This window comes from Pyrgilauda ruficollis, unplaced genomic scaffold (assembly GCF_017590135.1).
Source record: "Pyrgilauda ruficollis isolate IOZ18807 unplaced genomic scaffold, ASM1759013v1 scaffold81, whole genome shotgun sequence".
In the NCBI taxonomy this organism is placed as follows: domain Eukaryota; kingdom Metazoa; phylum Chordata; class Aves; order Passeriformes; family Passeridae; genus Pyrgilauda; species Pyrgilauda ruficollis.
In genome coordinates, this window is record NW_024530044.1 from 492,109 (window position 1) to 507,355 (window position 15,247).

Below are 15,247 nucleotides of genomic sequence, written 5' to 3' on the forward strand. Positions count from 1 at the left end.
ACTGCCCCTTAATCCCTATGGTTTTGTCTGACAAATAGAGAACAGCTCCTAAGAGAAGCCACAGCCTTAGAAAAACTGAAACATTTTGCCAATAAAGTTTAAAGAAAATGAAGACAAAAATTTCTGTTAAGTTTACCAATATGTAAAAGCCCCAAAACACTTTTCTTTCAGCAGAAGCCACTACATCCCAAATCTTACTTCCTGGAGGCTTCTCTTACATTTGTTCCTAGACTCAAAACTTATTCTGGCATGGTCAGACCTCAGAAAAGAGAAGGATGTGCCCCAACTAAGAACACAGCAGCAGTCTCACAAAATTTGTACACTTACAGAGAAGGAATTAAGCAGCACATGGCTAAGAGGAAAAAGATTCAGAAGGAAAGAAAAAGACTCCAGTGAAGAGCAAAACTAGAAATCAAACACACATGTTGTGTTGTTCCTTCCCACTATCCAGATTGGGAAATGAAAATTATTTTCCAAATAACTTCATTAAACTAAAAGTTGATGTGTTCTGCAGCACTTGTCCTTAAAATCCCCATTATTTTGTCAAACACTTCCAACTTATCTTTGGCAGCTTCCTTGACATCTCTTCATCCTGCCCAGCACTGGAATAGGTAAAGTGATATGTTCTCCAGCTGACCAGGCAAGGGCTGATGGCCACAGCAAGGACCCACAGAGGGGCTGCAGCCTGCTACAAGGGACAGGAGAGAGGCTCTGGTGCAGGGGAAAAGTGCCAACCTCGGTTATCATAAAGAATGGAAGATACAAAGATCCCTTTCTTCAAAGGCCTACAATATTTTCTTTAAATTAGAAAATAAAAGAAGCTGAAGTGTTGGAGCATTTTTGTTACTGCTGAGCCTCTAACTCAACCTTCTTCCCAAAAATAAAGGAAGAAAAATAACAACGAATATAAGTTATGGTTCTTAACTGCCTCGGGAACAATTTGATCTGCAAAGAAAATAGCCTGCAATAAACCCCGAGCCCACTGGAGACTGAGCAGCATTCCAAGGAGAGGAAATGAGTGATCCATTTTGCATTTACAAGATACATCCTGAAGTAATCATTAGAAAGTTTTTTTGCATCTTTGTAACAAACCAGCCATATAAAAAGCTCTGCAGGAAAAAATTTTAAGTGCCTGCTTAAGTTCAAGAGATGGGAGAAGGAAAAGGGGATTTTCTTCCATTAAATTAAACGTGCCTTTGCTCCCCCAAAGATGGGAGAGCTTCCAAGAGACCGGGTGTTACACAGACTATTTCCAGCTGAGCTGCACCCTTGCCATAATAGCAAAATCACATGAAATTAACTCTTCATAGCAGAACTTCTTGAAGATGGATTCCCGTTACTCCACAGATTCCAGTTTTTTCATGAGATAACGTAGGCAATTTGTAATAAACATTCAGTCTGCTCCAAAGAACTGTCAGGCAGTGCATTTGGTGTTTAAGGAACACCACCAAATATTATGAAAGCAGCATCTGCCAATACTTGGTGTAGTGCAGTCTGTGTTCCAATAGCTCATACACAATGTTGTGTCAGGCTTCACCATCAATTGGAAAATAAATTGCCAAATTAATTCTGTCTTTCACGTATGGCTTTCCCAGAACTTCTAAGCATGTTTAGTAAAAGAAAAACTTCTATTCTTTTTTTTTATAAGCAGAAAAAGCATTTTAGGTAGAGTCAGTGATATGAAAGCCGGCAAAATTCCACAGAGCTACAGAACACATCACACAGGAGTATAGTCCTGGACCAATAAGCCTAGCACATTTTTTATCCAAAAGCAGTAAAAGAAAACAAACTACTCAATGAAAACATACTGAAATCATTTGCAGAAACTAAAAAGAAAATATTTTCATCTGATATTTTTATTTTATGATGTTTCTAATTTTTTTTTTTTAAATGGAGTAGAGGTTGGGAAATGTGAAATTGAATGTACTTCTACTCATTAAAGAAAATTTGAGCCACAGGCATACAAGTTCAGCTAAGCACAGAAGAGAGAGTGAGTGTGATGGTTTTTTATACCTCACAATAAAAACACATGGCCCAGACACATACAATATGATTAGACAGAAGTTCCCTAATGCTCAAATTAGCATGTTCACACTGCCTGTGTGAGTTTGCACTAAGAGCACTGACTGACAACACTTCTGCTGTGATGAAATATTATTTCTTACTTGTTGAGACTAAAAACATTTTAAGTAATAGTTTTATTTATCAGAATTGTTATTAGTGCTGCATTAATGCAAAGGACAGGGCGTGAAGTGTGGCAGAACATCAGATCAATTCAGAGATCACTGTCCATGACAGAACAATCAATATACAACATGCCAAAGAAGCTGCTTTTTATTTCCATAGCATCTGACATATCTGCCTACAGGGAAATGTGCTCAAGCACAAACAGAAACAACTCCCTCCCTTTCACGCATTTATAAATTGCTTTGAAAGTGACAGTCAAGTCATTCCTATTGTACTTCATCTTCAAACCATGTGTTGCTTGTAAACCACTCAGAGAATCACAGGGAACTATTTTTTTGATGCATTAACATCTGCTCTTTCAGTTTGATCCTAGCCCCAAACTACGGACTGTAGTGTCATTACTACAGTGGGTTTATGAGCCATAAATTAAAAGGTTCCACATTTCTCTCTGAAAATAAAAAACAAATTACACAGGTTCCGCAATATTCCCATACAGAAAGTAAAGATTTCCCAAATATTTTCAAGGGAGCAAGTTTGTAATAAATAGTGCATAGATTTTAAGCTAGAGGAATCCTCTTGATTCTCCAAAATTCCTAAGCTAAGATTTCAGGAACCCAGCATTATTTTGGAAGTTATTTTTATTTATTATTTTGTTCAAAAATTAACTAGGATTGCAAAATTGCATCAGTCACTGTCACAAGGCATTCAAATTCCTTTGCTAAAACTGGGCTAGCAAGCCAGCTGCTTTTATTTCATACCAGTGCCTGGAAACAGAGTTGTTGTAGGTCTGCTGTGTTAGTGCCTGCAGAACAGCAGCCCAACAATCCAACATTCTTCAAAGATACCTGGGTAAAGTTTGTGGAAAAAGGCATCAGAAAGCCAAAACAGTAGATAAACTTCTGAAAACACTGCCTGAAATTAATTTGATGACCAGAAAAGGAAACCACTAAAAAGAAGCGTTGGTAAGACGCACTTGCAATATAACTTTTGGGGTTTGGAGGTTTTTAAAACTCCTGTTAATCCAGTTAGTGACCCAAACATCAGTTAGGTTCCTTTAGTTTATTCATCACAGAGATGTAGTTCAGCAGTCAGCAGCAATGATCACACATAGACTGAGGAGTGAAGAAACAGGAAAAGAGAAAAACATGAAAAGTAAAAATGTAGGGTGAATATCAGTTTTTCTCTACAAATATTTGTCCACTAAGGTGTGGGCAGTTTTAAAAATAAATGCATAAAGAGACAATATGTATTAATCTGCTTTTTTGACTTCAAAACATCCTCACCTATACATTATGAAGTCTATCCTTCACAGCCTCTTTTTGTAACCTAGCCAAGGCTACACTTCAAGAGCCTCCAACAGCATTAATGAAGCAGGCTCCTTTACCAGAAAACTACTGGATGTTCTTGGAGCCTAACAAATATAAGTCAAAGGTATACACATCTTCACAACACCATGCTTCCCTTTCATTTCATCCCACCCACAGGCCCTCTGCTCAGGTGGGTCGATTAAAGGATGAATCATTGCATAAAGAATACACTGAACACTGAATAAGGAATTGTACAGCCAAGAGAGAGAGAAAAACCAACACAGAAATATGCTCACAAACCACCCTTCACTGAGGCAGAATTACACTCTGTGCTGACAGAATGTGCAGAGGATATTATCAACATCCAAACAATCAAGGACATGGTCTTTCTTTTCAATTTACTCTTGTGGTTTTGTACTGACATATATTTTTCTGTTAGGAATCCACTAGTCTAACTAGCTTTCAGCAAGCAGTCATAACTAATATTCACATATATGATATTTACTGCTAACCAGACTTAAGGCCATTGATCTTACACAAGGCAATTTTTGCTCAGAAAATCAATCTTGGTGAAATTTGCAGATCACATCTCAGAAGATCAACCACTCTGCATAATACTGCTACAGCCAGTACTTGTGATTTAACCATCCTGACATACATGTCCACAATTTCTCTGCCTTCCTTTTTCTGCTAGATTAATTCACACAAGAGCCTCAAGCATCCCTATTAATATACTGTCAATGGACAAGTGCATATTCATGGAAATGCATAAGATACAGGAAATGGAAATCCCTGTTCCTATGCGAAAGTGTAAACCAAAACCTTAAACATAAATAGTACATTCCTGTGTGAAACATTTAAGTAGAATGCCAAACATGAATGATGAAAACATTTCCATAAAATCGCTTTGGTTATTTACAGAAGACTCAATTCTTTGATCTGAAAAAGATGCACTTTCCCTGAGAAATTATTCACACATTGAACCATGTATGCAACACAACTCAACACAACTATTTGTTTCCCAATACAAAAACAAATAGCTGATCTGAAAAAGATGCACTTTCCCTGAGAAATTATTCACACACTGAACCATGTATGCAACACAACTATTTGCTTCCCAATACAAAAACAAATAGTACTCTGTTTCATTTAAGAGTAGCTGTGGAAAAACTTTGAGGGACTCTTCTTGAAATAAAATAGGCATGAAGGTTATCAGAATTAGCACATGGCTTTGCTTTGGGGAAGTTAAATAACAGTTGGAAAAAGTTCCCTACAAAACCTCACAGGTAAAGAGGCTTGCTGGATCATGGTTTGTTCTTTGGCGCAATCAGTGTACAAACAGCTGTGGAGGTTTCCACCCTTGATGTCTCTTACTGCAGCCCTCTACTACCTGAGTACCACCTATTACAATGGCACTTCCCTGCAAGGAGTCAGAGATCACAATCTCACATAGGACTCTGGAACAGCAGCTGCATATTTGCCCCTCTTAGTTTAAGCTACAAGGAAACAGACAAATACATCCCACAGCACAGAAAGAATTATAACATGAATTTCATAGGATAACCATTAATAGCATAACCATTCCTGTTTCAACCACTACAGCTGAGACTCTTATTTAGCTTTTTTAAACCCCTGCACATCTTTCCATGTCCTTTTGATTACACCATAATAATCTAATCCTAAATCATTATTTTTATTTATTAATCATACAAACTGATACAATATTTGAGACAGACGGTTTTAATTTCTGGTCAAGAGCAGAAACGGGTTAGAACAAAGAAAACACCATGTAACCATAGATTAAATAAATGAGTTTATGGTTTATACACTACCAAATTTGTCAAAACAAAAAAATTAATTGCTGGCAAGAGGCATCTAAATTCTTCCAGATTTCACAATAGTCATCTTTGCTGAAACCAACTTTCTGTTCTTTAAGTTAACTGCACAACAGTAAAAGTAGCATTTAAAAATGCATTTCTGATGTACAATTTAAGACCAAAACAAGAACTTGCTATTTTTATTGGTCTCCCCTATTGAAGGGAAAACAAAAAATAAAATCTCAACACCTATTCATACTGGCTATTATTATTATTAATAGTGAAGAAAGCGCAGATACTTTTTTCAGCCACCGGGTCAGAAAAAGTATTTAAAAAGCAGTGATCTCTGAGTAAGAGGGATAGATCAGCCAGCACTACCCAGTTCCTGGAAATGCTTGTGAGAAGAGGAGATCAGGCAAACAAGGGTCCAAGAGCTCCAACATTTTCACAGATTTTATCTTTTCCAGTGTGTATTGTGACAGGATGTCTATTAGATTGAATCTAGACCAAAAATGAAGAATAATTTCTATTAAGCCATTCGATTTCTACAAACTGCAGAAATTAACACAGTAGCTATATTCCATTTTCCACCTAACATTTACAGAGTTTTATGATCACATGAGGGTCAAGTGCACTCATAAGTGCAGTTTAATTACTTCCATATCAATATCCACACAAAAGTCATAGGGGATTCCAAGTTTTAAGGGTCCTTATCAGATAACTAAGAAAAAGAAAGGATAAGCAGTAACATGAAGTAACACCAGGGCTATAATTGTCAAATACAAATGGAAAATTAAAGGCTCAATACTATTTTTCTCTCTGCTCATCCTGCTTCCCAGGATGAGCACTGCAGTTCCAGGGCTGTTCACCAGCACTACAAAGCTACCTGAGGGCTGAAGGCAGACCTCATCAATAAGAAAAACATTGTTTTGTAACCATACACAAATTGGCTGTACTAAGCACACAGTCCCATTTTTAAATGCAAAAAATAGATGACCTCTGCTAAGTCAACTTCTCCAAAATCTAAGACTGCACTCTGAAACTGCATCTCCCCTCAGCTGAAGAAAAATAATAAACTTACAACTTACAAAAATTACCTCTCAGCTTATCTCTGCTCTATGCTTTCTAAAGACCTTAATTTTTACAACATGACACTGCCCATAAAGGTGACAAGGGTCTGAATCACATCTGGCTAAAGCTGTTTTTTGTGGAAGTTGTGAAGCATGGTGTCAAACAAGGCTGGTCATGAACTACAGATTAACCCCAAAACAACTCACACAACGTCCTGTGCACAAAGCAAAGGTGTCAATGCTGAATGCTAAATCCTGACCAAATTACAACACCAGACAGCTAAAACTTCAGTTGTAATCCTTACTCTAAGGATTTATTTAAACATTCAATTTGTTGGGGCTTTTTTTAAATCCTGAAATCAGAGGCAAAACTTCAATCTCTAAAACAGGACAATAAGCATTAAAAAGCCTCACCTGAGCATGCAGGAAGTTGGATTGAAAGAAATTAAAATCATCCTGCTCAAACCTGATTTAGAGACCTGGCCTTTCCAGAGCTTTTAGAGCTTTCTCATGGTTTATATATATTAGGATCCAAATAGTGTTCATGCTAACTTATCATTCACCTGGAACTGTGTCATAGGATTTACAAAGGTTTTTTTGCCCAAGTCCACTTTTATTATAATGACCAATGAGAAAATCTAGAGTACCACTGCAAAATTTTTAGGCTTCTACTGAGATTTAACTGGCTGAACTGTTTGCTTCAGAAATTATTACAGTTATGACTTCATTTGTGACCCATTCTTGGGGAAAATGGGAAACATGGAAAAGTTTCTGTTGAGTCAGCAAGATTCTTCTCTTTTCAACAGAACATTTTAATTGCTTAGCAATACACAAAAGTAAAAAGACAAGTAATTGTCTTATGTTAATTTCACAGGCAGATAGCATGTGGCTTAATGATTACCCATTTGTTTGAGGCTTGAGGTGTATTTGCCCCTTACAGAGAGAACATCAGCTCTCTCTATACCACTGAACACACCTGACAGCTTGCTTTCAACTTTCTCTATTAACAGCCTTGAAATTTTCTTCTTAAAAATGGGATCATAGTTCAAAAAGACTTTCCAATAATATTAAAGAAGACAAGGAAAATTACTTTCAGTTAAATAAGTACTAGATAAAATATGTAGTTGCACTGAAATGAATAATGATAACTCAAAGTATCTTTAGACCAGCAGTGATCTCATTAGTTCAATAAATAAAGTTCAATACTTTAACGGGTTTGTATTAGAGCAAAACATGCTGAGGTGGTAAGCTTGAATTGTTAATATAATTTTTTACCTTGCCGGTAGTAAGATTTTTACTCTTCACTATGATGCTTTACATCTTGTATTTAATATCGCTTTCGTGTTATGTATTCAATGCTACTACTGTAAGCAGTGATTTAAGTAGGCATATTTGGCTAAAATTTTTGCCACAAGCAGCAATAGCATTAGAAATGCTAAAATTCACAGATCCTACAGGTTATTAGCCATATGAAAGCTTGTACAAATTAAACAAAAAAATCCCATAGAGTTGTTAAACTAGAGTTAATGTGTTCACTCCAATTTTTCTGTGTTATGGGGTTTTTTGTACTGTGATACAATGGAAATTCACATTCATAAGCTTCCTTTATCTGGCTGTCTACAAAGCTTCCAATAAAATGCAATCACTAGAGACATGATAAAATCTGAACCTGCTCCAGGCAAATTTTCACATACTTTAGGAGGCTATTTGATGATTATCCATCCACCAAGTAGACTGAAAGCAAGAGAAAACAGACTGGTCGTACATTCAGTGAAGTAGATACCTAGTTTAAGAAAAGAAGTCCCCAGAACCCATGGATGTTCATTGTTTACTGGAAGAGCAGAGACCCCTGTAGACAGGAGTAATTACCATCTGCACAGTGCCAGCCCCTGTCACTCTTTTGTCTCACTTGGAGATGGCTTAGATGGAAGCTGGCTGCTTGCTGCTGTGTCCCTGCAGCTCAGAGGGGAGCTACAGGATGGCTGTGGAGGCTGATACCATCTAGACACAAATGACTATCCCCTACTGGGATAATTCCCATCAGTGGCTCTGGTTACTAACCTGTCAGGTCACACTGTGACCAGCTCCTATCAGTGCTGTCTCCCTGCTTTTATAGACACAGCTCTGAAATGAGCCACATTTTGGGGCATTTTCCTGTGATTCCTAAGTGAACACAATTCTAAGGTTAATTATTTAAGAGCTAACAGCAGAGAACAAGCTCAGTCTCTGCCCTTATTCCTTAAACTATGATTGTCACAGTGGGCAGCATTAAAGAAATATGTTTCTATGGGTGCATACATCAGGTGTTGAATACTTCCACAGACTTCAAAAAACTTAAATATCAAACTAGAGATCAGAGGTATATTTTAATCAGTTAAAGAGATAACCTAAAGAGAAAAAATCACCCTTTTTCCTCCCCCACATTCCTCATTTGGAATATCTACTGCTGTAAATGTACGCTTTGTTAAGCAAAGCAGTAGTTGCTCTGAAAATTGTCAGCATGACAGAAGCTTAGGCATTATGTGTCTGAACCAGTGTTCACTGTTATCTGCTTACCCAGTAATCAGTAATTCCTTTTTTCTACAGCACAAAACTATTCCTTACATGAACCTCCTGCTGTCAGTTATAGCACAGTTAGCAGTATGGAAGTATTTTCCAATTAAGCCCACTTGCCTTGATCTTACACATATTAGTAGCCACATGTGAAAGAAGGTGGACTTGGCTCTTAATATTGTCATTATTTAAAAAAACAAAAAACCCATGGAATAAAATCATATAGACATGCAAAGAAAAATAATGACTCTTCTTTAGGCAATGGCTTAATTCCTTTTAATTGCAATTGCCTAAAAATAATCCTAAGCTCCATATGGCACTTAAAACTGGTCCAGAGGAATTAGCTTAAATCACCCACTCAGAAACTCCAAGACAGGTGTACAGCTTTCCTATTCCTAACAAAGGACCTGTACACTCATCCACTCAGCACACAGGAGCACTTTGTGACACTAATATTTTACATGATCAATACTAACAGGGAAGAAGGCAAAGGTCCCCTAGTTAAATTGTTCATAGCAGCCACAAAAGCAGTGTTGACAGCTTTTTTTATTATTTTCCCCCCATCAAATTTCGTAGTCACAAGGCAGACTCCTGTCATCAGAACAATTTGATTGTCAGCACTTTTGTTGTTGCTTGGTTTCAAATCTGAAAGAATTAGTTCTTCAGAATCCAGAAAGGTTAAGGGGCTTGTAACATTCTCAATGAGCCCATAACAGTTAAAAACTCCCAAGGTTGTTGAATTATGTTAACATGTATAACATTACGCAGTATGTCTAGGCACCACGAGAGGATCAAGTCCTAAGAAGGACTTTGGAGGTAAATATTGAGAAGAATTTTTGACTACTCCACAAAGCAGCACAGGAAAAAGAAAGGAAAAATCACAGAAATACAAGAATCCCAAAAACCAGTCAAGCATATGGCAAAATAAGACTAGGAAACTGGCTTTAAAATTATCACAGGGAAGTAGCAGCCTAACGTAGAATCATGGTACTGAGAGGTTAAGGTGCACAAAACTCCAACAAAACAAAAGGATCTAACTGCATGAAACTTTAAATAACTTTCTTTTAGAGCAAAAACTCATTATGGTAATTCAATGACAAGAATATTTTGGACATTTTTTAGATGAAACACCAATTAATTTCAACAACTAATGCAGATGAGATAGCATATCTTCAGCTACCATCTTTTGGAGCCCAAAATTCCGAATTATATATATTTATTCTGAATTGTGACATTTTTATACTGAATTTTAAAAATCTGCTCAAATACAAGAGTATATTAAAAGAGCAAAATAATAAATAAAAAATTATATTTCCTTGACAAACAGCATTGTCTTGGATACTGTATCTATTTAAAGATATAAATTAAAGAGGTGAGTCTGAAAGAGATTTTGTTGAACTTGTTAAAACAGATTTGTCAGCTTACAAAAATACCTTCTGCTGTTCCTCACAGCAAGATCTGACAGATACACTTAATAAGGTTTTGTTTTTAAAAAGTCTGCAGGAATCAGTGACTTCTACAGAATTGTCATTCTTTCTTAATTGCATAATTATTGCAATTCCAAGCATTTAGTTCAATGAGGTTCAGGAAAGATTCCACTTTTTCCACAGCGGAAATGAGCACAGACTTTGCACCTAACAAAAATTTAACTAAAGTAGTTTTACCAAGAGAAACTTCCATTTACTCATTACAAAGAATAAGAACTTGTGTCACATTTTGAGAAAAGTAATTGGGTGATGGATGTGAGAGCTGGGGAAATCAAGTAAAGAAACCCATCACTTCTTTCCTGTAGACCACATATTTAAAGATAGTTTATCACTTAAGGAGCTTTTCCCACATCGTGGCTCTACTTTCATTCATGTCCTTCAAGAAAAATATTTACATTCTTACCAATTTTCTATACATTCTTGACCTTGACCTTATCTGAATACTACAGGCAATTGCTCAAATATAGGTAGAACACCATTAATTATTAAGTGTATGCTGAAGACAGCAAATCAGGATTTACAGGCTCAGAGCCCACTAATCTTCACAAAATCTCTGTGGATTAGGTTAAATCACATTAGAATCTAGGGATAGCATTTGGGAGGTTGTGTACAGGACACAGTAAAGTGTCTAAATAAGAACAGATTTCTAGGAGAAAAATTAAAAAGCAGCTCAACTTATGGAGACACCATAAATGGGGTATACCACACCAAAAGAAAAAACCCCCAGTTTACTCATAATACAAGGGGACACAGATCGTTTAGATTGTCTGTGCTGGGGTTTTACAGCAGCAGACACAGCAGCACAAGTACCCAGCAATGCACACGCTCAGTTAAGAGTTACGTCCAGGAACAGAGATAGACAACAAATGCCCCTACCTTTGAAGCAATATTAATTAATATTAACAAGTAGTTAACAGTATTATTAACAATATTAACATGAAAAAGCAATTATTAAGGGCATATAATTCATTGTAATCAGAGAGAAGGACCTTCAAAAATAAGATGAGCACTGGGTTGTGTGTGCATTTTACAAGGGGCCAATGCCAACTAAAGCCTTCATTCAGCCGTGCAAAGCAACCACCCAAAATTCCTTAGAGCACCCCTAAAACTGTTAAACCTGTTCTGGTCAGATCTGTAAAGTTACCATCACCCTCAAGTAACTTTCCAGAAAAAGAAATTTTTTTGAAAACATACCCAATAAAACTTGCCCAACTACCAACTGACACATAATGAGCCATAGACATAGTCAATCTGCAAACCTATTAAATGCTTAGCAGGGGAAAAGAATTTTGCATATGTTTCTATAAAAAAATCTTTATTATCCTATGATGATTTTCAACTTAATAATAAAAATAATATTTTTTTCATTCATAAAGCAGAATTTCCCATCAGGAAAATACCCTTAGAACATGTTCTTTTTAATTTTTATTATAAGTATTGAATTATTCTGGCAATTGTACACATTGATGTCTCTCTACTGCTAAATGGAATAAAGCAGTAAGCAGAAAAGCTGCTGTAACTCTTGCTGTAATTCAGTGTAGACAGTGACTGCAATTTGGGATGTAATAGAGTGCCAAAAATTTAAGTCACTTATAAAATGCCTGACAGATAAATCAGGGCTTGGGCCATTTTAACTGTGATCACAGAAATTTATGGTCATGAAGTCTTGAAGGAAAATATCATTTATTTAATGAGGGATAAATTCATTCAGATAATTGTCATAATAACCAGCCCCTGAAGAGAAACCAAAGCTGAAGTTCAGTATTAGCTGTTATTACATGAAGACTTAAACAGAGAAAAACTGTTAGAATATCAACGCCATAAAAAGGAATTTTACTTATCTCCTAGTTAAGATAGAATGGACTCATATATGAGTAATAAGGTCTTTAACTCTGGTAAAACATATCTAAGTAACTGCTAAAAATGGCAAGAGGCTAGCTGTTCCTATCCAAGCTGCCTCTGAAATCTTCACTTCACGAAATATACAGGTTTTAAAATTGAAAAAATGTACCTTATTTGTGCTCATGTTTTCCTACCAGAACATTCTTGTAGTAGCATAAATGTTTTCCTAGATAAGGCACAAGTGAGCTCACATAAGTCCTCTATGGAGGAGAAGTAGCACACTGCCATCTGTGAAATAGACTGAACATGAAAAGCAGCCTCCTCTGGCATCCAACTGCAAAGGCACATCAGACCAATTTGAGTCCCCAGTAAATCTAGGCCATGTTTCACTTTTAGTGCCACCTTATATGGTGTTTACTTCATGGCAGGCTCTTCCTATATTTAATCCTCAAATTACCTCACTCTCTAGTTCTCAACCTGAAAATCCTGTAAATAGGGGTCAGCCTTACTGTAGCCAGGAAGTTACTCCTCATTTTTGCCATGCTCACAAAAGCAATATTGTGGGGAAAAAGGATTATTGTTTGCTATTTCTGTGGAGAGGACAAAAACAACAAAAAACAGAAAAGGAAAGCAAGTAGAGCTTAGAGGAAAAACCAATTCCAGACACAGTAGATAATCAAGCAAATAACTTAGAGGAAAACAGGAACTAATTTTTTTCTCTGCCAATGTTGGTGGACTTGGGACTGAGGGAATGCAAACCTATGCCATGCTCTTTCCTTTTTCAGTTTTAATCCAGTCACAAATCCTCATGGACTACCCCAGCAAGAGGAAAGATGCATTATTTAAGGAGGTGCCAACATGCAGTGCTGCTGAGAGGAGCAGGGGAGCTCACACATCAGGGGCTCCCTTTCTGCTGCACAGCACATCAAATCCTTCTCAGATCTTCTAATCCCTGTGCCAACCCTTGGACTTTCCCTGCCTGTCCCATGCCAGCATGGCAAAGGTGTGGTTGGTGCTTCAGTACTTGATCCTGGAGCCCACCAGTTCAGCCAGCTGAGCTGCTGCCAGACAACCACGGCCTTGCCCAGGGACCTGAATTTGGGCAGCCCCTCCCCAGGGCATCCCAGAGATGGGCACTGCTGTCACACCAGTGTATGGCTAGTCAGAAAAGAACAAGCCTGCTTCACATACAGAACAAACACATTCATAAAGGAGGAAAAGAATAATGGAATGTGCAAGCATACAACTAAAATTTGAGTTTTCAAATTTAGTAGTAAATAACACTAAGTACAAATAAGAAATCAGCTCCAAGTGGAAAAGATGAGAGGTTGTTTGAGCTTTGACACATACCTTCTGCCAGCCACCAGCAGCAATGTACCCCTTTTCTCCTAAAATCTTCCAAAGATGTTTGAATTACCTTGCACCATCAAGGTTATGAAGGCACCAAGACAAACTAGTTGCTTCAATTAGTGCAGGTCTCAGCACCAGCATTACTTTGCTATAATTTGTGTGCTTGAGAAATGAAATCCATTATTTTCCTTAACATACCTAATGGATGACTAAGATCCTTTCAGCAAATTTCAGTAATATTTTATAACCTTCCCATATCTTTAAGATTCTGGCTGCTGGCAAAGCTTCCAGCTGGACAGACAGGCAATTCCCAATCCTGTGAGAACATTTTTAAGTACTAACACATTTTACAAGTGTTCTTACTGAAGGACTTACTGTGCAGGAGATCGAGCAATAGGCAGCTTTATAAAGCAGTGCTGGATCTCAGTTCTCCAAGTGTGTTGGTCTGGTGTGCAAGCCCTGAAGTCAATCAGGAATCAGAGTAATGCAGAGAAAAATTTCCTGAGTCTGGAAAATTTTGGCAAGAAGGGCTGCATCTTAAAGCAGGAAGCCAACAGGTTTTTTTCTAAATTTACTTTTATTACACACACAAATTTTATTTATTTTATTTAATACACCCTAAAAGTCAGCCTCAGAGGAGGTTTTTGATTTGAACAACTCAGGCTGTGTATGCTTTGCATGACAAATATTAAGATAAAAAAATAACATGCTGTAGAGAAACTGTTCTAGTATTCCACTAATGTCATTGCACAACAGTAAGAAAGGTATCGTGAAACTCTAAACAGAGGCATTCTGGTAGTTTATTTAATAGCACTTATTTAAGTTGTTCACAAGTGTGCCAAATGAGTTTAAAGCATTCATACATTGAGTTTGTTGAACATCAGCAGTGTACAGCTGCTCGTGGCTCACAGGCTGCAAAATTGGTAGGGAGCTATTAATGAAGTGGAGAGATTGCATGCAAGAGCCACATTAGTGCAGTGTGACTGTACAGGCAGCCCTGTAACTCAATTTAATGCTTCCCAGAGAAAGCTTGAGCAGAACAGACAAAGCAGTTACAACAGATATTCAAACTCTTTTTGTATTATATTTTTCCATTCTAATTGGCAGAATACCCCAAAGTACCATGCCCCCAGGGCACAAAAACTGCCTGTTCTGTTAAAGCCTTCCCAGTTGTGAATTAGTCAGGTTTTTCTACATGCATCAAGTTTGTTGTTTGAATTAGACAGAAATATCATTACCGTGGCAGGAGTAACAGTTTGGGAGACAGATTAACAATGTGTAACCAGCAGTAAGACATTATAAGGTGCTTAAGTAATTCATGGAATATTGTCAGTTTTAAGAAGAATATGTTATGACATACATCAAATAGGGGGGTTTAGGGTTAATGTCACAAGTTCTTGAGTGCCTCAAGTAAACTTTGTTATTTGTGAGGTGCTTAATATCTGTTACCTGTAGAAGAAGGAATTAATTTTTCCTTCTGCCTGATCTATAATCCCAGTTTAAACGTTAAGAATCCTAGCAATTTTAACTTAATTCACAGCAAAAGAATACATTATAGAACTGATAAAATAATGACTCTACAGTGCTTTTAACTCATTGACAAAGAAATATCCTGTATTTGTGAGTAGCTGGCA